Here is an 11,419-nt window from a genome sequence, read left to right as displayed (position 1 = left end):
GTGTTTCTATCTTGGCTTTCTGAACTAAAATGGAAGAAGTTATTATATCCCTCTTTCCCACAGTAATATCACAATTTATTTGTTTGTGGTGTTTTCCTTTGCTCCACTTAAAACTTTCCAGTATGAAATTAGCCATTGTGTAGAATTGTAATGCTTTAGTAATAGTTCTTCATGTATCCAAAGTTCCTCTTCTTGTTGTATTATGCCTCAATATTGTGTACAAAGCCTTTTCTCCTTAAGTAACCTAAGGCTTAGAATTTAAATTGTAGTATTTAGAGGATTTTGTTTAGAATTCTTTCTCTTTCTTTTATTTTTAGCCAGTCAGTTCTGAACTTCCAAGTTTGATGACAAAGGAAGCTGAAACTTTACTCAATGTGAATGTCATGACAGAAATAGATGTGTAAGATCCATTTTTCTACTTTTCTTTATTGCTTTTTTATATATCACCTAGTTGTAAGGCCCTGTATTGTACCTGTACAATGAAGATTGAGGTAATAGCAGGTTATTCGTCAGATAACTTTTCAGTTAAGTGAATGAAGTCAGATGACTTATGGTATGCCATCCATATCTTTTTTTTTTTTTTTTTTTTTTTTTGAGACGGAGTCTGGCTCTGTCTCCCAGGCTGGAGTGCAGTGGCGCAATCTCGGCTCACTGCAAGCTCCGCCTCCCGGGTTCACGCCATTCTCCTGCCTCAGCCTCTCTGAGTAGCTGGGACTACAGGCGCCCGCCACCACGCCCGGCTAATTTTTTGTATTTTTAGTAGAGACGGGGTTTCACCGTGGTCTCGATCTCCTGACCTCGTGATCCGCCCGCCTCGGCCTCCCAAAGTGCTGGGATTACAAGCGTGAGCCACCGCGCCCGGCCGCCATCCATATCTTCTTATTGCTTTACTCATGCTTTTTCTCCTCTGCCTTAATATTGACTAAAGTCTAGTCTCAATTAGTAAAAATTTTTTTCAATATTTAATTGTTTTGCTATACATACAAGATATGTCAGAGACCTGTTTGGTGAAGTAGAAATTCTTTGTTCACACATTTGCAAATGGCTACTGATGAAGTAGTTAACATATTCTTCTCTTAAGTAAACTGTTGTTTTTTTGGCAGTTGCTTTCTTTATAAACTATACAAAGATGAATCTTATTCTATCTTTGACTATAAGATCACAAACTGGAATATATATCTGATTCACTGGGCTTTTACTTTAGTTACCGTGTTGAATAAGAGAACTTTCTTAAAACTTGTGGCCAAGGAGACTGTAGAGAGTACCTAAGGAAATATTTTAAGGGACTTGTCAGTCAAAAAAATATGAATGGATTGATCATTAGCATTACCACATTATTCATCTGCTTGATTTTCTCTAATATTACTTGATATCCTAGGGTATCTTTTTATACCATCATTTTTACCATCTTTTTATACCATAATTTTATGGCTATAGGTTACATTTAAATGAAAATATTTGATAAATGGAGAATCTGTACATTTTAGACTGTGACATGGATAAGTGTCTAAACATTAAATGTACTACTGTCTAAATATTGGATAGGTAACCAAATTTTAGCCATATGAAGAAATAATGCATTCTGACTGGACTGAGTCAGACAGTAAATAGCCATAATTATGACTGGAAATTGCAAGAGGATCAAAAAGAATAGGGCATTTGCTTTGTAAAATTGTCTTTATTAAGCTCTTCCTCAACCTCCTGAAATAGAAAGGAACCCTAATTCCTAGCAGATAATTGTCTTTAATACTGTTCTTACAAATCTCTTTCTTAGCTTAGTGAGGTATTATTATTGGTGTTGCTATTCTAAGACAAAGAATAAAACCCTTCTACTTCCCCACAACTGTTTTCTCCGATTATGAAAGATCTCCAGATGGAATCTTTTTTCTTTGTCATTGACCAATAAGTAATGGGACTAGACCCTGATAGGCATTGATTCTTGTTAAATTGTTTAGCCAAGATGACTTGAAAGAAGTGTTCTTTTCTTTCTGCCAGACAGACTAGGCATGTTTGATGAGTCACATCATTCAGATTCAAACACTTGTGTTTAAATCCAATATTTACTACATTTCCTTCATTCTTGGCAGAAAACATTGGTCAATATTAGTTCAAGCTAAATGACAACTGGATCCATATTTTACAGTTGACTCTCGCTGTACTATTAATTGATTTTCTGCCTCTTATCTAAAGATCATTTAGCAAAGACAACTACAGCCTGTACAAAATTTTAAAAAGTATAAACATTCTTTTCTCAATTTTTTTTTTTTTTTTTGAGATGGAGTCTGGCTCGGTCCACCAGGCTAGAGTGCAGTGGCGCGATCTCGGCTCACAGCAAGCTCCGTTCCCCGGGTTCGCGCCATTCTCCTGCCTCAGCCTCCCGAGTAGCTGGGACTACAGGCGCCCGCTCCCGCGCCCGGCTAATTTTTTGTATTTTCAGTAGAGACAAGGTTTCACCGTGTTAGCCAGGATGGTTTCGATCTCCTGACCTCGTGATCCGCCCGCCTCGGCCTCCCAAAGTGCTGGGATTATAGGCATGAGCCACCACCCTGGCCTTTTCAATTTTTTTAATCTTTCGAGATATAGGTTTTTTTTTTTTACCTAAAGTGTTTAACTTAATCTCTAAGAATGATTGGCTGAAAAAGACATCAGTGTTTTCTCTTCCTATCTAGAGTCTAAGTTTAAAGAAAAATGAAGGAGCGAAAACTCCACTTGAAGCCAATGGAAAAAGAGGTACAAAAGCATACTTGTGGAGGAATCAGAAGACTTATGTCTTAGTCCCAACTGCATGGTTTACTATCCAGATGACCCTGGGCAAGTTACTAAACTATCTGAACCCAAATCTACTCTTGTGTAAACCAATGATAATACTAACTGCTTTTCTTGCTTTGTGAGCTTTTGTGAATATTAAATAAGGTAGACTATGAAAAGGCCTGAAAACTACTACATAAACTTAAAAGATAACATATTATCATATCTCTGATTTTAAGACAAAATTAGAAAAATAAAATAATCAAACAGATGTACTGTAAAACGATGTTGGGTTTTTCACATGACATCCAAAAAAATTCTTTCTCAGAAAATAGTTCCTTTGTTATTTACTAAGCCTTGTCCTCCACAGTCAGCTTTAGATTTTTATAAGAAGTGCATCCTGCAAAGGTCTATATTCTAAGATGTTAATGCTATTCCTAAATCCAAAACAAGATTTTGACATAATTATATCACAGATCTTTATTCTTCTCCTATAGAAGCATCAAAAGGGTTGAAATAGTAGATATATTAAGGAAGGCTGATAGTAGCATCTAAGACCAGAGGCGAGAGTGCATTATTCATAGTTAAAATGTCCTTCCAAACAGGGAGAGATTTTTTAAGGGATACAAAGTAGCTACATAGGAGGAATAAGTTCTGGTGCTCTACACCACTGTAGGATGTCTATAGCTAACAATAACACTTTGTTTAGTTTCAAATAGCTAGAAGGAGGATCTTGAACTTTCCCAAAACAAATAAATGATACATGTTTGAGATGATAGATATGCTAATTACCCTGATCTGATCACAATACATTATATGTATCAAAACGTCACTATGTACCCCATGAATATGTGCAATTATTATTTTTCAAAACATTTATTAGCCTCTGACATACTTGGGGAAAAAAGAAAGTAAAATAAGGTTTTAAAAAGACACTCCTCCGTAATGCTGTGATGTATTTAACAGCGTAAGACTTGTGAATTATACTTTCTCTTATTCCCTGTCCTTCCACATCATGTATAACACAACACTGCCTCCACAGACAAGCAGATGGTACAAAACATGAAAACTCCCCTGCCTTCCCTGTTAGATGAGGTGCTAATAAGAAACCCTGGAGAAAAACTTTGAGACTCTAATGACCTTCTTTTGGACGATCTGAAGAACCCATTGGATGTCTCATCAGATTCAGGTGACCATGATTACACAGGCCTAAATGTTTCATTTAGGCCTGTGTAATCATGGTCACCTAACATTTTCAACACTAGGTGTTGCAAATCCTGTTGAAAGCTTCGAGCCCAATTAGCCACAGAAACCAGCTATTCCCTTTGCTCTTTCTCAACCCTCTTGCCAACTTTATTGAGGAGTCTACTAAAATTGACCTATCTGTTTGAATTTATTTTTAGATCCTCCTCCCAATCCAGCTTCCTTCTGGAAAATACACAGGACTCAACTATCTTTGACTGTCTAGTGTATTTCCCTCCATTTCTTAACGTCTGTACTTTAAAAATTATAGTTAAAATTGTTACCTCCTGGTACCATAACAAGATTTCATGGCTGGAATGAAATTCAGACCATATATAAAAGGTTAGGAATACATCAAAGTTGGAGGGGATTTAAAAAACATTTTAAATCAACATTCTTCCAATACCTTGAGTCTAGAACCAAAATTTCTGTTAAATACCATATGTTATAGCAGTTTTCTAAATAATTAGCAAATCCATGTAGCTTGATTTTGCTTCTAGCAAATGAGTTATATCATTCCAAGGTTTCTTGGGACAGTTAAATCTGTTTTTGGAAAGCAAGATTTAGCCAGATGTAGTGGCTCACACTTGCAATCCAAGCTACTTAAGAGGCTGAGGCAGGAGGATCACTTGAGTCCAGGAGCTCAAGACCAGCCTGGGCAACATAAGAAGATGCCTACCTCAGAAAAAACAAAAAGCAAAAAAGAAAGGAAGGAAAGAAAGAAAGAAGTTTTTTGTTAATATAGTCACATGTCACTTAACAACAGGGATACGTTCTGAGAAATGCATTGTTAGGCTATTTTGTCATTGTTTGAACATCACAGAATACACTTATTTAGTAGAGGGAACACTTGCAAATGTGCAAGATTTTAAGTTTTGAAAGTGAATATAAGGTATAGATCATCATGGCAGATGGGAGGAAGGACTAGATTGCAGCTCAGACTCGGACGGACAGAGCAATGTGCAAAGGCTCGCATTGTGAATTTTAGCTCCAGATTGACTGAAAGAACAAAACAGCAATCCCAAGAGGAGCCACAGATCTGCTGAAGGAAGCAGACTGTTCCTGTAGGACCTGGGAGACACCCCAAATATTGTGAGTCCCCCAAAGGCAGAAGCGGGAAAGGGGGAACCTCCTCTCCCAAACACACAACCCCCTGGAGAAATGGAATGTCTGTTTGCGGAAGAAATTTCTGACCATACCTGGAGCTGAGTCAATTTAGAGATCCAAGCAAAATACACGGGTAGAGGAAGCAGCACAAAGGCTCTGGGAGCTTGCTGGGTCCCCAAGCAGGCCATTCCTGCCTGGGACCACAGGGATCCATCAGGAGGGTGGCTAGAGGAGCGGGGCCAGATGGTGAGGGAAACACCACAAGGAGAAGGAAATCTCCAGCTGAACTTCATAACAATTTGGATAGGGTGAGAAACCTCCTGGCCAGAACTCAGGGAAGGGTGCGAATCCGGTGTGCAGACTCCACAGGTGGAGGAAGAACCAAGCTCTTTTCTTTTGTAGCTGGGAGGTGGGTAGCCTGGAGCAAGTTCTCAAGCCTGGCTCACCCACCGCCTGGAAACAGACTTGGGGTTGCTAGAGGGGGCACGGTGGGAGTGAGACCAGCCCTTTGGTTTGCATGGGAGCTGGGTGAGGACTGTGACTATGAGCTTACCCCACTTCTGTGACAACTTGCATGACTCAGCAGAAGCAGCCATAATCCTCCTAGGTACACAACTCCATTGACCTGGGAACCTCATCCCCATCCCCCAAAGGGCCACAGTAAGACCAGCCCAAGGAGGGTGCCTACCCCTGCCCCCACCTAATCGTCCTTCCCTACTCACCCTGGTAGCTAAAGACAAAGGGAATATAATCTTCGGAGTTCTAGGCTCCCTGCTCAAGGCTGGTTCCCTTGTATACTACCACAGCTGATGCTCTCTGGAAAGTGCCACCTCCCTGCCAAAGGACAACCAGCACAAAAATAGAGCATTAAACCACCAAACCTAAGAACCCTCATGGAGTCCACTGCACCGCCCTGCCACCTCCACCAGAGCAGGCACTGGTATCCACGGCTGAGAGACCCATAGATGGTTCACATCACAGGGCTCTATGCAGACAACCCCCAGTACCAGCCTGGAGCCAGGTAGACTTGCTGGGTTGAAAGACCCAGAAGACAGACAACAACCACTGCTGTTTGGCTCACAGAAAGCCACATCCATGGGAAAAGGGGGAGAGTACTACGTCAAAAACACACTCCGTGGAACAAAAGAATCTGAACAACAGCCTTCAGCCCTAGACCTTCCCTCTGACAAAGCCTACCCAAATGAGAAGGAACCAGAAAACCAACTCTGGTAATATGACAAAACAAGGCTCTTCAACACCCCCCAAAAACTCACACTAGTTCACCAGCAATGGATCCAAACCAAGAAGAAATCCCTGATTTACCAGAAAAAAAAATTCAGGAGGTTAGTTATTAGGCTAGTCAGAGAGGCAGTAGACAAAGGCAAAGCCCAATGCAAGGAAATACAAAAAATGGCACAAGAATTAAAGGGAGAAATTTTCAAGGAAATAGACAGCTTAAAGAAAAAACAAAAAATTCAGAAAACATTGAACACACTAAGAGAAATGCAAAATGGTCTGGAAAGTCTTAGCAATACAATTGAACAACTAGAAGAAAGGAATTCAGAGATTGAAGACAAGGTCTTCAAATTAACACAATCCAACAAAGACAAAGAAAAAAGAATAAGAAAATATGAACAAAGCCTCCAAAAAGCCTGGGATTATGCTAAACAATCAAAACTAAGAATGCTCAGTGTTCCTGAGGAAGAAGAGAATTCTAAAAGCTTGTAAAACATATTTGGGAGAATAATTGAGGAAAGATTCCCTGGCCTTGCTAGAGACCTAGACATCCGAAAACAAGAAGCACAAAAAACACCTGAGAAATTCATTGCAAAAATGTCATCACCTAGGCACACTGTCATCAGGTTAGCTAAAGTTAAGACAAAGAAGGAAAGAATCTTAAGAGCTGTGAGACAGAAGCACCAGGTAACCTGTAAAGGAAAACCCATCAGATTAACAGCAGATTTCTGCAAGCTAGAAGGGATTGGGACCCTATCTTCAGCCTCCTCAAACAAAACAATTATCAGCCAAGAATTTTGTACACAGTGAAACTAAGCATCATATATGAAGGAAAGATACAGCCTTTTTCAGACAAACAAATGCTGAGAGAATTTGCCACTAACAATCCACCACTACAATAGCTGCTAAAAGGAGCTCTAAATCTTCAAACCAATCTTGGAAACACATCAAAACAGAACCTCTTTAAAGCATAAATCACATAAGACCTATTAAGCAAAAATACAAGTTAAAAAGCAAAAACAATGAACAAAAAAACAAAGTACACAGGCAAAGAATAGCATGATGAATGCAATGGTACCTTGCATCTCAATACTAACATTGAATGTAAATGGCCTAAATGCTCCACTTAAAAAAATACAGAACTGCAGAATGGATAAGAACTCACCAGCCAACTATCTGCTGGCTTCTAGAGACCCACCTAACACATAAGGACTCACATAAACTTAAAGTAAAGGGGTGGAAAAAGGCATTTCATGAAAATGGACACCAAAATTGAGCAGGGGTAGCTATTCTTATATCAGACAAAACAAACTTTTAAGCAACAGCAATTAAGAGAGGCAAACAGGGACATTATATAATGGTAAAAGGCCTTGACCAAAAGAAAAAATACCACAATTCTAAACATATATGCACCTAACACTGGAGCTCCCAAATTTGTGAAACAATTACTAATAGACCTAAGAAATGAGATAGACAGCAACACAATAATAGTGGGGGACTTTAATACTGCACTGACAGCACTAAACAGGTCATCAAGACAGAAAGTCAACAAAGAAACACTGGATTTAAACTATACCTTGGAACAAATAGAATTAACAGATATATACAGAACATTTCATTCAACAACCACAGATTCTATTCAACAGTGCATGGAACTTTCTCCAAGATAGACCATATGACAGGCCATAAAATGAGGCTTAATAAGTTTAAGAAAATTGAAATTATATCAAGCAGTCTCTCAGATCACAGTGGAATAAAACTGGAAATCAACTCCAAAAGGAACCTTCAAAACTATGGAAATTAAATAACCTGATCCTGAATGAGCATTGGGTCAAAAACGAAATAAAGATGAAAATTAAAAAATTCTTCAAGCTGAATGACAATAATGACACAACCTATCAAAATTTCTGGGATACATCAAAGTTGGTGCTAAGAGGAAATTTTATAGCCCTAAATGCCTTTATCAAAAAGACCAAAAGAGCACAAACTGACATTCTAAGGTCACACCTCAAGGAACTAGAGAAACAAGAACAAACCAAATCCAAACTCAGCAGAAGAAAGGAAATAACCAAGTTCAGAGCAGAACTAAATGAAATTGAAACAAAAAAAAAATACAAAAGATAAATGAAACAAAAAAACCTGGTTCTTTGAAAAGATAAATAAAATTGATAGACCATTAGCAAGATTAACCAAGAAAAGTAGAGAGAAAATCCAAATAACCTCATTAAGAAATGAAACAGGAGATATTACAGCTGACAATACAAAAGATCGTTCAAGGCTACTATGAACATCTTTATGCACATAAACTAGAAAACCCAGAACAGGTGGATAAATTCCTGTAAAAATACAACTGTACTAGCTTAAATCAGGAAGAATTAGATACCCTGAAAAGACCAATAACAGGCAAAAAGACTGAAATGGTAATTTAAAAATTACCAACAAAAAGAAATCCAGGACCAGACAGATTCACAGCAGAATTCTACCAGACATTCAAATAATTGGTACCAAATCTTTTGACACTATTTCACAAGATAGAGAAAGAAGGAACTCTCCTTAATTCGTTCTATGAAGCCAGCATCACCCTAATACCAAAACCAGGAAGGGACATAACCAAAAAAGAAAACTACAGACCAATATTCTTGATGAACATTGATGCTAAAATCCTTAACAAAATACTAGCCAACCGAATCCAACAACATATCCAAAAGATAATCCACCATGATCAATGTATACTGCTCAGGTGATGGGTGCACCAAAATCTTACAAATCACCACTAAAGAAGTTACTCATGTAACCAAATACCACCTGTACCCCAATAACTTATGGAAAAAAAACTTAAAAGATAATAATTAAAATTAAATAACATAAAATGAATACAAAACTTCAAGCTGTTTTCAAAGAGATCAGTTTGTACTGCTTCCCCACTCTTTTACTTCCACCTGCTAAACTCCCCTTACATGTTTACTCATTTTATTCTCCTTTTATTTCACAAGGTTCTACATGTGCTTCCGTAGCCTCTCCAATAAACTTCAAAGGAAAGGAAGGATTTTGTCATTGCTTTCAGTCAGTATATCTTATAAAAAACACATTCACTTAAATATGTTTACACAATGTTTAAAATTCTCAAGAAAGTCCAGGCTTCAATTTACCCAGGACTGAGCTTTTGATATGCAGGAATGAACCTAGCATACTTCAAAATTGAAAGAACTATGTTGTCACTACAGTGTTGCTTCAACACGTTACATGAGGTTAACAAAGAACTTACCATGCGTTTCATAGGGTCCTCTTCTTTTGGGTAGACTGGACCCTATAAAAAAAAAGGAATACAGCTTCTAGATCACATGTTCATGTAGGTATTGAGACTGTAAAACAGACATATATGTGAACTTGTGTTTTAATTATTTTTTGCACTTCAGAAAAAATCTCGTAGACTGAGTGCCCTCTGGTTTTATGGTAAAAACATCACAGAGTCATATGTATCACAAAGTAGCATAAGCAAAAGTGATCTGGATTTATAGGTAGTTATATGATAACCAGAGTAGACATTAAACTTGGCCTTTAAAGGCTGTGGAGAGTTTTAAAGACATAACAGAGAAAGAACTAAAGGTGAGAATAGCATAGCTGGAGCAGGAGCTACAAATAGGATCAAAGAGGTGGATGAATTAGACCAACTAAGGTGGTATCTCTAAGTCCATAGTTCAGGAGGACTCGATGTAGCAAATGAGTTACATCATTCCAGGGTTTCTTGGGACAGTTAGTTAGATCTGTATCAGTAGAAAGCAGTCAAGAAGATCTGAGGAGTAAAATAATATCAAATTGCCATGCTATATAAATAATCAGACTGTAGTTTGGATAGCTTTAAGAATCAAACATTTATAAGTCTACCAAATGTTCTGTGTTTTCCTAGGGCCCACAGCCCATACTAAAAAGGTAATGAAATAATCAGCATAATTTGCTACTAGCCTCAAACCAAATGACTGAGGAGTCTTAATGTTTACCAAGTGAATATTAAACCTTGGCTTTTCCTCGTTTGGGAAATATTTTTTTCCTAATCCTATCACTGCGTTGCTTTAGACAGCCTATAGAAGAAAAAGCAATCACTGTGCTGAATGGTACGACCACCACAAAGTAATCTGGGTAAATCGTCCTGGTGCCAGATCACTAAGTAAGTTTCAATAATGTAGGCCTTGCTTCTCTTCTCCCCTGAAGAGCCATGGTCCCTTCTTCTAAGCCAAGCAAGTACCAACGTCTTTCATGGACTTTCTTATCTGGGCATATGTCTGAGAAAAGGTAAAATATTCCATTGGACAAAAACTCAGTTATGCAGTGCGCTGTAACTTCCCCCAAATTAGAAACACTATGTACATTCTGAGAAGTATAAATAAAATATATTATTAACCAACTTTCTTAATGAAGACTAGGAAGCTACTAACAGCTGCCCCTAGAATTCAAAATTATGAAAGAATTCATCTCATAAAATGGAAAGCTTTCAAACAAATGCTTTAGCTCATTTTGCTTTGCCTGTGCTCATGGCACTGCCCTTCAGAAATGAGTACTGGTAGATGTGATTTTAGAACAATGGAGGAAGATCTCCGTTCCCTTTCCAAGACACAAGCTCTTTAGGCAAAAATTAGTCTTTGCTGACTGCTTGACTGTTGAGCTATTGTCAAAGACAGAGTACAATGAAGAAAGTAGTAAAACTCAAGAACTCAAAATGTAACAAACCACCATTTGCTTTTCTATTGCTCTGAGTTCTTCCATTTAACAAATATTTGTTGAGTGCCTACTCTGCACCAAGAACTAGAAATATAGTGGTGAACAAAACAAGGCCCCATACCTCATGAATTTTAGTCTCTAAAAGGAGTCAACACAAATATATAATTGTTTTAAGTGCAAAGAGAAAAGGTGAAAAAGGAGATTTACTTATTCATTGTCAGTTCTTCTTAGCCATACTATAAGTTCAAAGAGCAAGTATTTTGTCTTGTTCTCTTTTCTACTTTTGTATCATCAGTGCCTACAACATAGTAGTCAGTCCCTCAATACATGTTTATTGAATGAAAAAATGGATAAATGATCAACCAAACTA

This window comes from Nomascus leucogenys, chromosome X (assembly GCF_006542625.1).
Source record: "Nomascus leucogenys isolate Asia chromosome X, Asia_NLE_v1, whole genome shotgun sequence".
Classification (NCBI taxonomy): Eukaryota; Metazoa; Chordata; class Mammalia; order Primates; family Hylobatidae; genus Nomascus; species Nomascus leucogenys.
The sequence above is the reverse complement of the archived record's forward strand: the minus strand, read 5'-3'. Positions refer to the sequence as shown.